This window comes from Ovis aries, chromosome 22, assembly GCF_016772045.2.
Source record: "Ovis aries strain OAR_USU_Benz2616 breed Rambouillet chromosome 22, ARS-UI_Ramb_v3.0, whole genome shotgun sequence".
Lineage (NCBI taxonomy): Eukaryota > Metazoa > Chordata > Mammalia > Artiodactyla > Bovidae > Ovis > Ovis aries.
In genome coordinates this window covers 48,306,458-48,327,237 of record NC_056075.1, presented here as the reverse complement: position 1 = coordinate 48,327,237, position 20,780 = coordinate 48,306,458, and positions in this window count along the sequence as shown.

Sequence of the window (20,780 nt, the reverse complement as noted above, 5' to 3'; positions counted from 1 at the left end):
AACCAGCCTGAGAGGACAGGAGCACGGGGTGTTCTGGATGGGGGAAAAGGAGACCCTCGGGACCTGGGGGTGGGCTCTGGTTGCCTCTGATTACACTCTGCTCTGCCCTAGTGCTCGGCACAGCTGGAGCCAGTGTGGTGTGGCTGCCCCACAGGAAGTCTTCTAAGAGGGGGAGGGGCCTTGGGCTCCATCCTTCTGCAGGGGCAAGGGGAGCAGGTGGAGGAAGGCAGGTGCAGCCTTACCTGGAAGGTGCCACAAGCTCAGCTCTTGCATTCCTACAAAGAAGCGAAAAGTCCTTCTGCCCAGGGGCCCCTGGGTGCTTCTGTTGACAGCTGGAACTGTTTCAGGCTCACCTTGGGTTCCGGAGGGCTCTTCCAGAGGCAGCAGGAGGCCTCCGTTCAAGACTCCTCCTGAGACCTGTGTCAGCTGGCCTGCTTGCTGCAGGGCTGGAGACGCTGCATCTAATGGGACGACCTCCTCGCACGCACAGCTGAGTGATGCAGACAGATGAGTAAATGGGGTTTGTGGCTGAGGCAGCGGGGTGGCACCGCAAGGCCCCTCCCCGTACTAAAGATCCCCTGCCTACCCGGCCCTGAGCAGTGGGTGGCCCCACGTGGAGCAGACCTGATGAACAGCCAGGGTGCCTGCTGGGGTTGAAGGCTTGATGTAAGGAAAGGCCTGGAAGACAGTGAGTGGCAACGTTTTCATTGTCTTCCCGCCACCCCCGCCCCACGCACAGGTGAAGGACTGCTGTTTTTCGCAGACTTTGGATCCAGTTGTCCAGTAACTGTTGGACAGAGAACATCTGAATTTTACATACCCTTCCTTCCAAAATGTGGTGACTTTAGGTAATTAAATATATATGCAAATAAGTGAATACAGGTCAGCTCTTCCTGACTTGTATTCGGGAAGAATACATTTGCATGAGTTGCTTAAAGAACCACTTCTGCCAATGTGAACACTGGGGGGAGTTTTCCCACCCTGAGTCGGCCATTGGGTGTGGGTCACTCAGGACCCAGGATTTTGTTAGATGCTGGCCCTTTTGAAAGCAGTGCCTTCACTCATTACAAAGTGTTTTTGATCCATTTTCGGGTAGGGCTCTGTTGGTAACACATTGTTGGCAGTTTGGGCCGAATCTTTTAAGTGGTGTGAAGTGCTGGGGAGTATGCACCTGGGCCGCCAGGAGGAGGCAGGTCTCCCCCTACCTCTGCCCTTCTGGGATGAGCCGGACGCGCCTGGGTTTTTGTGACTTGGAAATTAAAGCCAGAGACATGGGGATTAAATGCTGAGATGGTGACTTGTCCTTGTTCTCATCTTCCTGGGAAACTGCAAAGGAGAATGCAGACAGGAAAACCAGCCATACCAAGCGTTTTGTCTCAGCCTCCAAAATATTAATCTGAAGAAGGAAAAGTGGTGTCTTCCGTCTAAGGGGAACGTCTTCAATCTATCTCCAGTGCACGGAGCTATTGATTTAAAGTGCTGTGCTTAGTTGCTCAGTTGTGTCCAACTCTTTACGACCCCACGGACAGTAGCCCTCCAGGCACCTCTGTCCATGGGGATTCTCCAGGCAAGAATACTGGAGTTGATTGCCATGTCCTCCTCCAGGGGATCTTTCCAACCTAGGGATCAAACCCAGGTGTCTGGCATTGCAGGCAGACTCTTTACCATCAGAGCCACCAGAGGAGCCCCTTGATATAAAGTAATACTAGGCAAAATTGGAAAGAGTAATAAGCACGTGAGAGGCAAAACTGATGATGAGGATGGAGCAGGGGGCTTTCTGCCCAGTTGTCCCTTTATCTGTTAGCATGAGATGACCCAGCTGAATCTGGGGAGTCAGGAGTGATGAGAGTGAGGTCCTGAGAGTGGTCTCTCCATCTATCTCACCAGCAGCCCCTAGAGATGAAGCCCTCCTGCATCCAGGAGGCCACTGGACAGGAAAAGACGGAGTTCTCATTCCTGGTGGGAAAGGGAGGAGAGTTGTGAAGCTGGAGAGGGTCACTCCCAGGGAGGGGCCTCTACCAGTATTCAGAGATCTTTCTGAGGCAACTAGGAAGCCATTTAATAAGCCATGCAAATAAAGGGCTTTTCAGAGGAGGTCAGCCAGTCCAGCTCAGAGAAGTGGAGAAAGGAGGGCTTCCGGGCAACAGAGAGGCCAGCTCTCCTCTCCTCTTCAGCTCCAGGCCTGACCCTCGTCTCTACCTTGACCTCAACACTACCTCCTTTCAGCTCTGCTTCCTCAAAGATGAAACAAACTCCCTCTCCAGCTTCCCCTCGGGGGGGGGGGGGAGAGAAAATCACAGGGAAGGGCTCTGATTGGCCCAACACAGGTAACTACGACACACTCTGAACCAATCACAGCAGCTGGAGGCGTGAGGTACCATCCCAGGGGACACATGAACCTGTGTGGTCAGGAGAACTGAGGTGATGAGGGCAGGACTGCCAAGAGGTAGGCAGCCACCATGCTTGTACCCGGCCTGCTCACGGGGATGGGCCACCTACTGTGTGCCCGGCCCTGGCACATCAGCTCACATGCTGTGTCTTCAGTCGTCACGACTCTCCATCACTCTCTGTGGGTGGGTGGGGCAGCAGGGGTGGCAGGAGGGGAGCTGCTGGGCTTCCTACAGCCCCTTCTCCTCCCTGGGAGTAGAGGTGTTCTCTGCCACCAAGTAAGTGCCCAAATGGGCTTGACTCTGTGCAGCGGCATCTTTACCAAGTCTGTGGACAAGGGGACCTTTCTCATGGGGCTCACGGATGGAGACCACTTGGTACCAGCCCAGGGTGCTGTCCCAGAGTTGAACCTCCACCACTCAAGGCCAAGCAGAACATTACCAGATGGTGCCTAAATTCATCTACAATGGGGTGCCTTCATCTTAGGGATTATCTTCATTAGCACTTTATTGGATTCATTAAATTATTCAAACCCTAGAAAGATAAGACTCATAGAAATTAATACAATAACAATAGCTGAATATTATCAATGGCTTATTACGTAGCAGCCCCTCGGCTGGGTCTTTGATGCTCATCACCTTTTTGAATCCTCACAATAACCATATAGGGTAGATAGTATAGAGAGTTATCATTATCATGGTTTTGTACATGAGGAAACAGAACAGTTGAGTAATTTGCCAAGGCCACACAGCAGTGAGAGTTAGTGCTGTTTACGTCCTGGTTTACTGTGTCTTTGACTTGCAGAAGCAGCACCAGAATGGGAAGTGTGTTCACTTGGTTTCATGGAGGGGCATTCCTGGCTCTCTCTTTCAAGCTCTACTGTCTCCACTGTAGGTGGCAAATCTCCCAGCAGACAGCCGGTTGGACCACTCAGATTCTTGCCTGGGTAGATGTTCAGTTATTCACTGCTGGGGCACCAAGAAGGGACCGTGTGACTTGGCAATCTTTGCTAGGAAGGAATCCCATCAAGGTAAATAAAAATGGCCCAGACCACACTGTTGAACCCTGGATCCAGCCAGATCTGAAGGTAGCCACCCTTGGACTTTTTTGTGTGACAGTGAATTCTTTTGTTTGAATAGGCAAGTTTGAGTTGTGTTTCTGTTTTTTGGTAAGCACAAGTCTTGGCTGTTATAAGACTCAAGCATCCTACAGATGCTGTACCACCTGTTCTTAAGTATGTTATCCTTTTAAGAACTCCCAAGTTTGTGAGACAAACATCATAACATTTATTGTATAGGGAAGAAAGTGAGACTTTCAGAGGTCAAGTTACCTGTCCGAAGCCACTCAGGTATGAAATGGCGGAGGTACAGCTTGCACAGAGTTATTGATCCTCCAAGGATTAAACTTCTTAAGAATTTTCCGAGTTCTTAAGGATGTAGGATGGTGGAAAGGAGGAGAAAGTAAAGAGGAGAGCGAGGGGGAGGAAGTGAGAAAGAGAGAAGCAGAGAAAGGGCTCTGTTAGCATTTTTGAACTGAGGAATTTAAAATCTTTTGGCGGCAAGTTATGATGGTGTATTTCTAAGGCTTAGGAATTTTATCCTGCTATTTGTTCTTCAAATAAAAGAATCAGAGTCACTGACTTAGTTTAAACCAACTCCAAAGACTGCAGAGTTGACTCCTGATTAAAAACTTGTCTTTCTTAGTCGGAGAGAGGAAGAGCAGATGCGACTTTCCTGAATGTGTTGCATCTTGCAAACTTGACTTTCATTTGTAGCACTTGAGAATGTCGATGATTGGAAACATGAAACTTGATTATTAACAAGCTGGAAATAGTAACTGAATATTCACTCTGCCATCTACCCTGACTGTATGATAAAAACTACATTGGAAGAAGTGTGAACGAGACAGTAAAGGTGATTCTGGACTCATTAGTCTTGCAGTTTTTTGTTGCTCCATACTAGGAAGTCTGGGCCTTCTCAGGAGGGCCTAGTGGTAACGAACCTGCCTATCCATGCAGGAGACTTAAGAGACAGAGGTTCGATCCCTGGGTTGGGAAGATCCCCTGGAGGAGGAAATGGCAACCCACTCCAGTGTCCTTACTTGGAGAATCCCATGGACAGAGGAGCCTGGTGGGCTACAGTCCATAGCGTTGCAAAGAGCTGGACAAGACAGAAGAGACTTAGCATGACACGGCACGCTAGGGAGTCCATGGCTAATTCTCAAGTATACTGGGCTCCTAAATTAATGGACTCTCTAGATGATTGGAGATCAACCCTGAATATTCATCAGACGAACCGATGCTGAAGCTCCGATACTTTGGCTGCCTGGTGCGACACAAGTTAGTGACTGAGCAACAGCAATATCTGTGTCTGGGCCAGAGATCCAAAAGTCAGGAAGACCAGTTAGGCCTAGTTGCAGGAATAATCACATTGCAACCTGATGTCTGCAAAGAGAAGCTTGCACCATGTGCCAGGGCCCAGGGAGCAGAGGGCAGGGAGGCTGCTGCTGACACTTCACAGAGCCCTGGCCTTCCAGAGGAGGGGCACTTCTGCGGAGATGCAGAGAGACTGCCGGTACCAAGTCTGGAGTCAGGAGAGGGATGGAAACGAGCCCGTGAAGTATTTACCAGAAAAGTCGACGCCTGATATGAAAGCCCTTTGGACGGCTGTCACTGTGTCCTCCCACTCGGACGGAGGAAGTCAGGAACTGAGGCCCCCGGTGCGGTTCGGGGAGCATTGTGGTGGGCGGTCCCACTCCCACTCCGCATTCAGCTGCAGACCTTCAGTGAGTCAGGTATTAGGGTCTCTGTTTTACAGACAGTGTGCAGGCGAGGGACCTGGAGAGCGCAGCAGGCCAGGAAGCGCAGGAAGCCGGGGTGAGCACCAGGGTCTCCTCTCTGGAGCCACCCTGGGGAGCGAGGCAGCTACTTTCTTCTCATGCCAGCAAAGCAAGCTGAGGAATTCAATTATTTAAAGGTTATTTTTGGTTCCTTATCAAACACAAGTGGAAATCTCTGTTGGCAGAGTTTAGCTTGAAGAAAGCTATAGTTCATCAGTTCCAATCACTGGACATAAATCCTGGGACCCCCTGAAAAGGCTGGGTGTAGCCATAGACCCTGGTTGGGGCGGGGGAGAACATATCTAGAAAAACTGGCATTTGGGTGCTAATTAAAAATTTTTTTAAAATCTTATTATTAACATGTCTTTTGAATTAGACATTCAAATAATTGTACTTACTGTGTGAGGAACATTTTGCTTAAGAATGAAATAAAATGTGGATGCAGGAACATTTTATGAAAGCATAACCATTAAATTGCCTCAGATTATGTGCCAATTATTTTCATTTCTATGTTCTTAAAAATTTAGGGATAAAATAAAAAAGAATTTAAACTAAATTCCCAAAAGTTGTTTCCAAAATGAGACTTGTAAGTTTAATGTTGGTAAATATGTATTCTGCGGCATCTGTTAGATCACCTTGATTTCTGGGACATCACTGAGAAGCATCACATTTTTTGAAATGACGGGTGTTTAACACTTTTGTGGACTGAGAGCCAGCTCATCTTTCTTCATTCTCCCTGCTCTCTTGTCTTTGTGAGGATTTTTCATCAAACCCAGAGGAACAGGAGCACAGAGCCTGTTTCCACCACCCTCTGGGCATTTCCATCTCCTTCCTAGTGCCCACTTTTTCTTCCATGCACCATGATGTCATCTATCAAAGCCCTAAACAGTCCCTCACTCGGCCTTCTAATGCTGAGCATCAGTGCTTTGTTTTTGCAGCAACACCAGTATCAGAGAACAATTCATGACGTCCGCTTACTGGTGCCGTTTTTGAAATATTTTCTGTCACTGAGCATCTTCGAGGCAGAACGACAAAAGTGCACACGCGGACCTTTCCGTGATAAACTCCAGAACCAGAATCGCCTTTTGATAAATGCTTTCTGGTAGTCATCTTTAAGGAGCTAATTTTTCAAGCTGAGAGAGAGACAGAAATAGAGAGATTTCTATTTCTTCCTCAGGTAACTAATGAGGAAAATAGATAATTTAATATATTTACTTTGGCACATATTAAACCATATCTGGGCTTCCCTGGTGGCTCAGATGGTAAAGAATCTGCCTGCAATGCAGGAGACCCAAGTTCAATCCCTGGGCTGAGATGACCCCCTGGAGAAGGGAATGGCTACCCACTCCAGTACTCTTGCCTGGAGAATGCCATGGTTCTGGTGTAAAATCAACCTCCCTTTGATTAGTAGCAGAGGTATTTTCATTTGGGGTATTGGATTATTTTTGATTTCTACTTATTATACCAAATTGAATATCATATTATGAAATCTATTTCAACTTTTATGGACATCCCTGCCTCCTCCAGGGGCTTCTTTAGGCATTTGGTTTATTGGGGAAGAGTCATTTATTCCCTGCAACGATGCCCACGGTGCTGGCACATTACAGCAAAGAAAATAAGCCACAAAATTCAAGTTCTTATTGCGGAATAGTATCAACTTACATGATTCTCTTAAAATAATGAAAAATGTTAGAATATGACATCCCAGGGAAGGCTGGAAGATGCTTGCATATCTAATCAAAATGTTATCATCCCAGAAACATATTTGTAATATGACCTTTGTCGGCCGCCTCATAGTGAAGAAATCCTTTCAAAACGGCAAAAGTTTTCCACCGAGCATCACAGGCTGGAAGAAATCCTCCAGAAGAAATTGCATTTTCAACAAGAGAGCTTCAAACAGCCAAGGCTGCACTCGGGAGATCCCCAGGACCCTCTCGCCATTGTCTTAAACTGTCAAAGTTTGACTCGTTTTGGATTTTTGAGCAATTCAGAAAAGATACTTTCATAAACAGCTTCGTCAATGACAGCAGATCTAATTCCTTGGCTTCTGAACACTGAGCTGAGTACAGCATGGGGCCGATGGAGAATTTCCCCCGAAGCCGTAAAGCAATCTAGGAGGTGAGTTGCCAAGCTGTTGATGCAAGGAAACGGAAATTCTCCAGGAGTCTCTCAGACGCTCCTCCTCCGTTCTGCTGGCCTGATACTAGCTGATTGGTGCCGTATATCTTGATGTTAGTATCCCATTTCAGAAATGTTCTGACATTATCTATTTGGAAGTTTGAAAAATAGTATAAAACCCCCAATGCATTTGAGCCCACATTTCAACACAGCAATCACAATACCCATCTCCACTGATGCAAGATGCAGGCTTGAACCCAATTCCAATCGCTGCATTTCTAAGTCGATGGGAAACTGAAAATCTTTTTGTGGCTAACAAGGTTAGAAGAGCCTGACTCCCTCCTTCCTGAATATTACCATATCCCTGTCCTCAGCCCTTCCTGGTGTTCAGCAAGCAGGGGGCTTGGGTTGTAGAATATGTATGAAGGGACAAATAATCAGGAAACTGCTTTGGGGGAAAAGTTTGAGATAGCAGCACTGAGAGCAAATGAACCAATGAGGATTTGAAAAATGCAATGCAGTAGAGGTTTGTCCACTAAAAATGATGGCACACCTCCGAAAGAGAGAAGAAGTGAAATGGCTGGAATGTGTTTACTTCTTGAAGGACTCAGGCTCAGCTCATAAATGGCGAAGCTCACTGAATCCTGAGTGGCCTTTCACATTACCGTCATCTGTTATCGTTCCGTCGCTCAGGTGAGTCAGTGTTCGGACTCTTTGTGACCCCATGGACTGCAGCACACCAGGCTTCCCTGTCCTTCACTGTCTCCCGGAGTTTGCTCAGACTCAAGTCCATTGAATTGGTGATGCCATGCAACCATCTCATCCTCTGCTGTCCCCTTCTCCTCCTGCCCTCAATTTTTCCCAACTTCAGGGTCTTTTCTAATGAGTTGGCTCTGTACATCGGTGGCTGAAGTATTGGAGCTTCAGCATCAGTCCTTCCAATGAATATTCAGGACTGATTTCCTTTAGGATTGACTGGTTTGATCTCCTTGCAGCCCAAGGACTCTCAAGAGTCTCCTCCAGCACCACAGTTTGAAAGCATCAATTGTTTGGTGCTCAGGCACATAAGAAGTAGCAATAAATAGTAAGAATTAATTGTTTATATAAAAGAACAAATAGATGGATATGGTCATTTTCATTTTTAGGCAACATTGAAAACATAATTTCTAATAGAAATCCCCTTCTCTCCTCTCCTGATACTGTTGTGGTTTCTTTCTAAATAAATATTTTAAGAAGTACCAGGTCTGTCTGTTTCTCCAGCCCTACCACCAGGGCCTTCATCTAAATCTGAACCATCTCCTCCCTGGGTGACTATAGGAGACTCTACCTGGTCTCTGCTACCAATTTCCCTTTCATAGCCCAGGTCATGTACCCAAGGTCAATCTCATGAAATCTCAGTGCAGCCAAGGATGCAGGCCCTGTCCAACCTTGCCTTTGATCTCCTCTGCAAGTTTACCTCCAAAGCATCCTCAGAGGACTCAGCTCCAGCCAAATCCCAAAGCAAGACAACCCACTGCCGTGATGATGTCTGTCCCTCCCCATTCCGACTTGAGTGGGAATGGGGCTGTGTCTTCTGAAACGGCGAGGCTGTGACTTGTTCATCATGTGTCCTTGACACCTGGAATAGTGTCTGATGCTTGAGGGGCTTCATAAACATCTGATGGACAAACAAACAAGCGAGCAAATGAACCCAGGACCCAATCATTCCACTGAAGAGCAGGAAATTTGAATCCATGGGTTGAGATGGTCTCAGAAGGCTTCCTGGGGCTTCCCAGGTCGCGCTAGTGGTAAAGAACCTGCCTACCAATGCAGGAAGTGTAAGAGACGAGGGTTTGATCCCTGGGTTGGGAAGATCCCCTGGAGGAGGGCATGGCGACCCACTCCGGTATTCTTGCCTGGAGAATCCCATGGACAGAGGACCCTGGCGGGCTACAGTCCATAGAGTTGCAAAGAGTCGGACGCGACTGAAGCAGCTTAGCACTCATGCATGCAGAGGGCTTCCTGATGGAGTCAGGACTCAGAATGGAGCAACGAGGAAACTGAGCTGGGATCAGGAGGCCTGGAGAGGGGAGAGTCTATCCAGAATGGGAGTGGAACGTGGGAAAGGGGTGCGTGCAGGAATCGGGCGGTCAAGCAAGCGCTGGGCGTGATGCAGTGTTGGTGGGTGCGGGGGCCGGGGCCAGCCATGGAGGGCCTTGAGAGGGAGGAGGAGATGGGAGGTAAGCCTCTGGTTTCTGGCTGGTCCCCTTTATATCCCACTTAGGACAGGACTGGTTCTTTAAATCCCAGGGGACATGGACAATAGCCAGCTTGTTCCCATAGACAAGGGGAACCTTCCGGGAAAGGCCTCCAACAATGCATGCTGCTGAGTCACTTAAGTTGTGTCTGACCCTGTGCCACCCCGTAGACGGCGCCCCACCAGGCTCCTCTGTCTCTGGGATTCTCCAGACAAGAATATTGGAGAGGATTGCCATTTCCTTTTCTCCAAGAGTAGCTAGTGTTAAAAAAAATTTTTTTCCTTATCAAATCTATGGGGGAAATATGGATAGAATAACTGTAGTAAAACAGTGAAGATCGGCCCTAAATTATTTTTGTATTAAAGTTTTATTATGAAATCAGGACTCGATCTGAAAATGGCAGCTCCATCAAGCAGTGGGAGGCCCATTCATTGGAGCTGGCGAATGCTGTCACCAAGACACCTGTCAGGCCGACGCAGATGAAAAACTGCCATTTAGGAGAGAATGTCTGAGGAAGACATGTCACAGAAACATGTTCTCCACCTCTGGGTCCTGTGTTTTGACTTCATCTCATTCTTCTGAGGGCTTCCCAAGTGGCTCAGTGGTAAGGAATCCGCCTGCCCATGAAGGAGACCAGGGTTCGATCCCTGGGTCCAGAAAATCCCCTGGAGAAGGAAATGGCAACCCACTCCAGGATTCTTGCCTAGAGAGTCCCATGGACAGAGGAGCCTGGTGGGCTACAGTCCATAGGGTCGCAAAAAGTCAGACATGACGTAGTGACTAAAAAACATCAAATCCTTCTCAAACTGGGCAAATTTATTCATATGAAGACTGTAGCTCATTCTGAATCCAGAATCAGAAACCACTGCTTTCAGAAAGAATCCGTGGACAATCTTTTCCAACCATAAAATCATTTCCATTCTCCAACCAGCAAGTTTTCAAATAGTTTTTGTAGATGTACAAAAGCGCAAAGCAAATCTATTTTTAAAAAAAGATACCGGGATGAAAATGAGGACAATCAGAATAGGAGAAGAGAACACAGCCTGTCAGTGCCCCCCTGGCCTCAGCAGCAGCCCTGTTTTTCTCATCAAACTATAGTCCTCCCCATAAACTCTAAATCATTCTCACCTTCCCGGGAGTCTGTAAGACAGACAATTGTTAAGGGGAGCAACTCATAATATTACTGCAAAATTTCACAGTTGAAAGTCAAATAGCAATGGTTTTGCTCTGCCAGCCTGACACCACCTTGACCACAATGATAAAAAACCCCTGGGCAATGAGCGTGTAAAGCTTGGACTCTGATGGTGGCGCAAGCAACTCTTCAGTTTAAAACATGTCAACACAGCCTTTGAGGACATGCCTCTTTTTCTCAATCAAGATTTTAACATTATGATAACTGGGAAATTAATGCTAACAACCACACAAAACCCCCACTTGTTACAATTATGCTGCGTGTGTGTGTGTATATATATATATATATATATATAACTGGGCCATGTGACTTCAGAGGTTGAGAAACTCCAAGACATTCAGTCAGCAAGCTGGAGACCCCCAAGAGAGAATGGTTTGTAGTTCCAGCCTGAATCTCAGTCTGAAGGCAAAGAACAGTGCCCAACCTTGAAGACAGGCAGGCAGAGGAGGACTTCTCATTTCTCAAAAAAGAGAACTTCTTAGGAAGACAGTGTCACAGAAACATGTTCTCCACCTCCGGGTCCTGTGTTTTGACTTCATCTCCTTCTTCTTAGGGCTTCCCAGTGCTTAGGGCTTCTTGGCGATTTTGTTTTTTTAAATTAATTTTTATTGGAGTATAACTGCTTTATAATGCCGTGTTAGTTTCTGCTGTAGAGTAGTGAATCAGCCATCAGTTCAGTTCAGTTACTCAGTTGTGATGGACTCTTCACGACCCCATGGACTGCAGCATGCCAGGCTTCTCTGTCCATCACTATCTCCTGGAGCTTGCTCAAACTCATGTCCATAGAGTCAGTGATGCCATCCAACCATCTCATCCTCTGTTGTCCCCTTCTCTTCCTGCTTTCAGTCTTTTCCCAGCATCAGGGTCTTTTCCAATGAGTCAGTTCTTCACATCAGGTGGCCAAAGTATTAGAGTTTCAGCTCCAGCATCAGTCCTTCCAATAAACATTCAGTACCGATTTCCTTTAGGATTGACTGGTTGGATCTCCTTGCAGTCCAAGGGACTCTCAAGAGTCTTCTCCAACACCACAGTTCAACGTTTCAAAAAAGCATCAATTCTTTGGCGCTCAGCTTTCTTTATAGTGCAGCTCTCACGTTCATACCTGACCACTGGAAAAACCAGAGCTTTGACTAGACAGACTTTCGTCAGTAAAGTAATGTCTCTGCTTTCTAATATGCTGTCATGTTTGATCATAGCTTTTCTTCCAAGGAGCAAGCATATTTCAATTTCATGGCTGCGGTCATCATCTGCAGTGATTTTGGAGCCCCCCAAAATTAAGTCTGCCACTGTTTCCCATCTATTTGCCATGAAGTGATGTGACCGGATGCCATGATCTTCGTTTTTTTATGTTGAGTTTTAAGCCAACTTTTTCACTCTCCTCTTTGACTTTCATCAAGAGGCTCTGTAGATCTTCTTTGCTTTCTGCCATAAGGGTGGTGTCATCTGCTATCTGGGGTTATTGATATTTCTCCTGGCAATCTTGATTCCTGCTTGTGCTTGACCCAGGCCACATTTCGTGTGATGTACTCTGCATACAAGTTAAATAAGCAGGGTGACAATATACAACCATGATGTAATCCTTTCTTTGTTTGGAACCAGTCTATTGTTCCATGTCCAGTTCTAACTGTTGCTTCCTGACCTGCATACAGGTTTTCAGAAGGCAGGTAAGATGGTCTGGTACCCCATCTCTTTAAAGAACTTCCCAGTTTGTTGTGATCCACACAGTCAAAAGCTTTGGCATAGTCAATAAAACAGAAGTAGATGTTTTTCTGGAGCTCTCTTGCTTTTTCAATGATCCAGCGGATGGTGGCAATTTGATCTCTGGTTCTTCTGCCTTTTCTAACTCCAGCTTGAACATCTGGAAATTCACAGTTTATGTACTGTTGAAGCGTGGCTTAGAGAATTTTGAGCATTACTTTGCTAGTATGTGAGATAAGCGCAATTGTGCTATAGTCTGAACATTCTTTGGCATTGACTTTCTTTAGGATTGGTGTGAAAACTGATCTTTTCCAGTCCTGTAGCCATTGCTGAGTTTTCCAAATGTGCTGGCATATCGAGTGCAGCACTTTCACAGCATCATCTTTCAGGATTTGAAATAGCTCAGCAGGAATTCCATCACCTCCACTAGCTTTGTTCATAGTGATGCTTCCTAAGGCCCACTTGCCCACTTGACTTCATATTCCAGGATGTCTGGCTCTAGGTGAGTGACCACACCATCATGATTATCTGGGTCATGAAGATCTTTTTTGTGTGTAGTTCTTCCATGTATTCTTGCCACCTCTTCTTAATATCTTCTGCTTCTGTTAGGTCCATACTATTTCTGTCCTTTATTGTGCCCATCTTTGCATGAAATGTTCCCTTGGTATCTCTGATTTTCTTGAAGAGATCTCTAGTCTTTCCCTTTCTATCGTTTTCCTCTATTTCTTTGCATTGATCACTGAGGAAGGCTTTCTTGTCTCTCCTTGCTATTCTTTGGAACTCTGCATTCAAGTGGGTATATCTTTCCTTTTCTCCTTTTCCTTTCGCTTCTTTTCTTTTCTCAGCTGTTTGTAAGACCTCCTCAGACAACCATTTTGCCTTTTTGCATTTCTTTTTCTTGGGGATGGTTTTGATCCCTGCCTCCTGTACAATGTCACGAACCTCCGTCCATCGTTCTTCAGGCACTCTGTCTAATAGAGCTAATCCCTTGAATCTATTTGTCACTTCCATTGTATAATTGTAAGGGATTTGATTTAGGTCATACGTGAATGGTCTAATGGTTTTCCCTACTGTCTTCAATTTAAGTCTGAATTTGGCAATAAGGAGTTCATGATCTGAGCCACAGTCAGCTCCTGGTCTTATTTTTGCCAACTGTGTAGAGCTTCTCCATCTTTGGCTGCAAAGAATATAATCAATATGATTTTGCTGTTGGGCATCTGGTGATGTCCATGTGTAGAGTCTTCTCTTGTGTTGTTGGAAGAGGGTGTTTGCTATGACCAGTGTGTTCTCTTGGGAAAACTCTGTTAGCCTTTGACTAGCTTCATTTTGTACTCCAATGCCAAATTTGCCTGTTACTCCAGGGGTTTTAACTTCCTACTTTTGTATTGCAGTCCCCTATAATGAAAAGAACATCTATTTTGGGTGTTAGTTCTAGAAGGTCTTATAGATCTTCATAGAACTATTCAACTTTAGCTTCTTCAGAATTACTGTTTGCGGAACAGACTTGGATTACTGTGATATTGAATGGTTTGCCTTGGAAATTAACAGAGATCATTCTGTCATTTTTGAGATTGCATCCAAGTACTGCATGTCTTACTCTTTTGTTGACCATGAGGCTACTGCATTTCTTCTAAGGAATTCTTGTCCACGTAGTAGATATAATTGTCATCTGAGTTAAATTTGCCCATTCCAGTCCATTTTAGTTCACTGATCTCTAAAATGTTGATATTCACTCTTGCTATCTCCTGTTTGACCACTTCCAATATACCTTGATTCATAAAACTAACATTCCAGGTTCCTGTGCAATATTCTTTACAGCATCGGACTTTACTTCCATCACCAGTCACATCCACAACTGGGTGTTGTTTTTGCACTGAAGACCTGTGGGAACCAGCCAGGCCCAAGCCAAAGGGGCATCACCGGTTCCTCCCCTGTCTCTTGGTCCCTCATCTCACCTCCAATTCTTTTGAAAAAATCTTTTTAAAAAATTTTTGGTAAAATATGCATAGCATAAAATTTCCCATATTGCCCATGTTTAAGTGTCCTGTTGAGTGGTCTTTATTCGTGTACGTTACCATGCACAACACCTCCACCGTCCACCTCCAGAACCCTTTCCATTTTGCAGAACTAAAACCTTGTCCCGATTTAACAAAATCTCCCCACCCCGCCGTCCTCAGCCCTGTGTGGTCACCATTCTACTTTCTGTCTCTGTGAGCTGGGCTAACCCTAAGCACAGGTTTCCCCTGATGTCTGAAAGCAGAGCATTCCTACGAAACCTGTCAGAAGCCAAAATGGTGTAAAGCAAAGACGCGATGACCCCAGGACGCATCTTGCTGGAGAGAAAGCACAGATGCTCAGACGCACAGTCCACAGCTTTGGCGGCTGGATGCCGAGATGCCAAGTGAGCTCCTGGGGAAGGAGGTTGGTGGGGGCTCTCTCACTGCTCACTGTGTGGGGCCTCTACAGTGGCTACTGCGAAACAATGGGGAGTGCTGCTTTCACTCTTTTCGTGACCGTGATTTCTCTTGATTGGCAAGAATGCATACTGACGCAGGCCTTGCATAAAAGCAAAGTGGCATAATGTGGACTTTCGAAAAGTGGGAGAACCTGGATCCCATTTGAGCAGAATCATACAATACTTGTCCTATAGTAACTGACATTTCACTTCGCGAAACGTCTTTGAGAGTCATCCACGTTGTAGCTTGTGAAAACTTAGGTCGGAATTTCCTTCGTGTTTAAGGCTGAATAAGATTGCATTGTATGGATCGGCCACATTTTGTGTTTTCATTTGTCTGCTGACAGACATTGGGTTGTTCCCACTTTTTGGTTACTGTGAATAATGCTTTTATGAGCTTGGGTGTAGCAACCTCTTTTTGAGTCACTGCTTTCAGTTTTTCGGGGTACATACCCAAGAGTGGAATTGCTTCAATGTATAGTAATTCTATTTTAAATATTTGGAACAGTCATCTTGCTATTTTTCATAGCTGCTGCACTGTTTTACATTCCCGTGGGCAATGAACAAGTGTTCCATTCTCTCCGCATTCTTTCTGATATTTGTAGTCAGTCAGTTCCGTCACTCTGTTGTGTCCATCTCTTTGCGACCACGCCAGGCCTCCCTGTCCATCACCAACTCCTGGAGTGTACTCAAACTCATGTGCATTGAATCGGTGATGCCATCCAACCATCTCATCCTCTGTTGTCCCCTTCTCCTCCTGCCCTCAATCCCTCCCAGCATCAGGGTCTTTTCCAGTGAGTCAGTTCTTCTCATCAGGTGGCCAAAATATTGGAGTTTCAGCTTTAGCATCAGTCCTTCCCATAAACATTCAGTACTGATTTCCTTTAGGATTGACTGGTTTGATCTCCTAGCAGCCCAAGAGACTCTCAAGAATCTTCTCCAACACCACAGTTCAAAAGCATCAGTTCTTTGGCACTCAGCCTTCTTTGTGGTCCAACTCTCACATCCATACATGACTACTGGAAAAACCATAGCTTTGACTAGATGGACCTTAGTCGGCAAAGTAATGTCTCTGCTTTTTAATATGCTGTCTAGGCTGGTCATAGGTTTTCTTCCAAGGAGCAAGAGTCTTTTAATTTCATGGCTGCAATCACCATCTGCAGTGATTTTGGAGCCCCCCAAATAAAATCTGTCACTGTTTCCATTCTTTCCCCATCTATTTGCTAAGAAATGATGTGACCAGATGCCATGATCTTGTTTTTTGAATGTTGAGTTTTAAGCCAGCTTTTTCACTCTCATTTTTCATCTTCATCAAGAGGCTCTTTAGTTCCTCTTTGCTTTCTGCCGTAAGGGTGGTGTCATCTGCATATCTGAGATGATTTATATTTCTCCTGGCAATCTTGATTCCAGCTTGTGCTTCATCGAGTCCAACATTTCTCATGATGTACTCTGCATAGAAGTTAAATAAGCACGGTGACAATATGCAGCCTTTCTGTACTCCTTTCCCAATTTGGAACCAGTCTGTTGTTCCGTTCTGGTTCTGACTGTTGCTTCCTGACTGTTGCCAATACTTGTCATCTCTGTTTTACTTTCAGTGATGACCCCTATCTTGTTGTCCATACTGTGGATGCCCCAGGATTCGGTCCCGACGCTCTCTTCTGTGTCTGTCCTCTGCCCTTGCTGGTCCGTCCAGTCACAGGGCATCACAGAGCACCACACGCCAATACCTCTCTGCTTCAGCCCAGCTCTCTCTCAGTCTCTGTCCCTCCCCAAATCCAGACTCATTCACGTAGCTGCTTACATACCCTCCTCTGGGTGACTAAAAGACGTGTCAAACTCATTATTTTCAAACCTCAGTTCCTGCTTGACTCCCTTCTACCTCCTCCCCGCCTACTTCATTCGCAGCTTCTGCATCTCAAGTGATGACAAGCCCTTCCTTGAAGTGGTGCTGCCTGCAGACCTGAGCCGGAGGAACACTTCAGAGGGGCTTCTTACTTAGAGGGCCCCCATACACACACATCACTTTCTTAAGAACACCTGTGATCCAGAGCTTCGATCTGGTTGAGCAGGACCACCATATCCACAAACATACACTCCAGTCTGACACCATGTAGACCCCACAATCCCCACATTATCTCTGCAAGTCCTTGTTGGAGTGCCAGAGAGGAATGTGGCCAAGTTCCAGACAATGCTGGAGACAGACCCTGCTGGGGAGCCTAGGCAGGATCCGAGCATCAGAGAGCTTCAGAAGAGCAAAGACAGGCATGCTGACTTGTTAGACTCTCCTTGAAGCAGGAGTGCAATGGATTCTAGCCTAATGAAGTTGCACTCCCCAGGACTGCTCAGGGTCCATTTTCTTACTTGTGTTCATATTTGATTTGTGTTTCTAGACTTACAGAAGTGCACAACACTCATCACAGTGCTACCCGGGTGCTAAGGAGCGCAGATTGTAACATTAGACAATCTGCAGTCTCAAATTCGCATACATGTAAGTCTAGATATAACCTACGGTGTGAAATACCACTTCTTTACATTGGCACCTGGATGAACAATGCCAAGGAGGACAACAAATAGTTTTATTTTTATCAAACTACTTTGTATGTTTTAATTAAACTTCAAAACTATAAATTAAAGTTTCAGTTATATATTAATTCAATAATTGGAGAAGGAAACGGCAACCCACTCCAGTCTTCTTGCCTGGAGAATCCCGCGCCCAGCAGAACCTGGTGGGCTACACCATGGGTTCACAAAGAGTCGGACACAACTTAGCAACTAAACCACCAATGCAATAATTAAAATGTGTTTTGCCCCTTAATTTTAATAGCTAGTTTTGAATTTTAGAAGCAGAATAATTTTTGAAATCATGACAAATAGTTTAAATTTTTTCCTTTTTACATTCAATTTACATTTTTGACAAAAATACGTTCACATTTCCTTCTCTTCAGTACAATTTAGTTCTTGGTTCTTTATTTATTAATGATATTGGAAGACAAATTATGTGAACATCTCGGTCATACAACATAACTAATGATTATATTGAAATGAGGAAAGAAGAGTGAGTCTGATGGAGAAAGTCCGTGCTAATTTATCGATTGTAGATGTTTTTATTTTTTTCACTTATTCTAATACTGCTGGTGCATGAAAGTACCCCCAGACTGCAGTAAGCATTAAATTTAGTGACATGTTGCCAACGTCTAGCCACTTAAAAGCCATAGCTTTACAGGTAATTTTCTATTTCGTCATCACAAAAGCAAGAGGATAGAAAATATCAAATAGTTTGGGAACTCAGTTAGACTTCTTAGTTTAGATTGTACTCTGGCTCCAGGCCCCGTGTGCCTATGGGAGGTCACGGCAGTTGTCTGTCCCCAGTCCTCCCTTCTGGGGTGGCAGGTTCACCTGTTGGCTGGAGGTTCAGGTACATCCAGAGTCAGCCCAAGACTCCAGCAGTGTCTGCTGCTGGAGGTGGGGAGTGTCCTGGACGCCATGCTTCCCTGCAGCCGTCTCCCAGCGTAGAGCCAGAGCAGACTCTCGAGGCAGCTGGTTGCTCCTGGGCTCAGAACCCAGAAGAGAAGAGGAAGGCAAGGGAGACAGCGAAAGGTACACCAGCTGAATGCAGAGTTCCAGAGATGAGACCTTCTTAAATGGACAATGCAAAGAAACAGAGGGAAAAAGTAGAATGGAAATGACTAGAGATCGCTCCAAGAAAATTGGAGATACCAAGGGCACATTTCATGCAGGGACTGGTATGATAAAGGACAGACATGGCAAGGAATTAACAGAAGCAGAAAAGGTTAAGAAGAAGTGGAAAGAATACACGGAAGACCTGTACCAAAGAGGTCGTACTGAACCAAATAACCAAAATGGTGTGGTCACTCGCCTACAGCCAAACATTCTGGAGTGTGAAATCAAGTAGGCCTTAGGAAGCATCACTGCAAACAGCGGAGGTGATGGAATTTCAGCTGAGCTAGTTAAAGTCCTAGCAGATGCTCTTAAGTGCTGAACTTAGTATGTCAGCAAATTTAGAAAATTCAGTAGTGGCCACAGGACTGGAAAAGAGAGTTTTCGTTCCAATCCCAAAGAAGGGCAATGCCAAAGAATGTTCAAACTACTGTATGACTGCACTCATTTCACGTGCTAGCAAGGTTATGCTCAAGGTTAGGCTTCACCAGTGTGTGAACTGAGAACTTCCAGATGTATAAGCTGGGTTTAGAAAAGGCAGAGGAACCAGAGATCAAATTGCTAACATTAGCTGGATCATAGAAAAGGCAAGGGAATTCCAGAAAAAACATCTACTTCTGCTTCAATGACTATGATAAAGCCTTTGACTGTGTGCATCACAACAAACTGTGGAAAATTCTTAAAGAAATGGTAATGCCAGACCACCTTATCTGTCTCCTGAGAGACGTGTATGTGAGTCAAGAGGCAGCAGTCAGAACCAGACAGGGAACAATGGACCAGTTCAAAATTGGGAAAGGAGTACTAGAAGGCTACATCAGTTCAGTTCTGTCGCTCAACGTCATGTCCAACTCTTTGCGACCCCATGGACTACAGCAGGCCAGGCTTCCCTGTCCATCACCAACTCCCGGAGCTTGCTCAAACTCATGTCCATTCAGTTGGTGATGCCATCCAACCATCTCATCCTCTGTTGTCCCCTTCTCCTCCTGCCTTCAATCTTTCCCAGCATCAGGGTCTTTTCCAATGAGTCAGTTCTTCACATCATGTGGCCAAAGTATTGGAGTTTCAGCTTCAGCATCAGTCCTTCCAATGAATATTCAGGACTTATTTCCTTTCGAATGGACTGGTTGGACCTCCTTGCAGTCCAAGGGACTCTCAAGAGTCTTCTCTAACACCACAGTTCCAACGCATCAATTCTTTGGCGCTCAGCTTTCTTTATGGTCCAGTTTTCACATCCATGAATGACTACTGGAAAAACCATAGCTTTGGCTAGATGGGCCTTTTTTGGTGAAGCAATGTCTCTGCTTTTTAATATGCTGTCTAGGTTGGTCATAGCTTTTCTTCCAAGGAGCAAGTGTCTTTTAACTTCATGGCTGCAGTCACCATCTGCAGTGATTTTGGCCCCCCCCCAAAAATAAAGTCTGTCAATGGTTTCATTGTTTCCCCATCTATTTGCCATGAAGTGATGTGACCGGATGCCATGATCTTCATTTTTTTAATGTTGAGTTTTAAGCCAACTTTTTCACTCTTCTCTTTCACTTTCATCAAGAGGCTCTTTAGTTCTTCTTCGTTTTCTGCCATAAGGGTGGTGTCATCTGCCTATATGAAGTTATTGCTATTTCTCCCGGCAATCTTGATTCCACCTCGTGCTTCATCCAGCCCGGCATTTCGTATGATGTGCTCTGCACAGACGTTAGATAAGCAGGGTAACCACATACGGCCTTGACGTCCTCCTTTCCTGACTTGGAACCAGTCTGTTGTTCCGTGTCCACTGTCGCTCTGTTTATCTGACTTATGTGCAGAGCACAGCTTGAAAAATGCCAGGCTGGATGAATTACAAGCTGGAATCAAGACTGCCTGGAGAAATAACAACCTCAGACACAGGTGATTCCACTCTAATGGCAGAAAGTGAAGAGGAACTAAAGAGCCTCTTAATGAAGTTGAAAGAGGAGAGTGAAAAAGCTGGCTTAAAACATTTGAAAAACAAAGATTATGGCATCTGGTCCCATCACTTCATGGCAAATAAAAGGAGGAAAGCGGAAGCCATGGATTTTATTTTCTTGGCCTCTGAAATCACTGTGGATGGCGACTGCAGCCATGGAATTAAAAGACTCCTGCTCCTTGGAAAGAAGGCCATGGCAAACCTGGGCACTGTGTTAAAAAGCAGAGACATCACTTT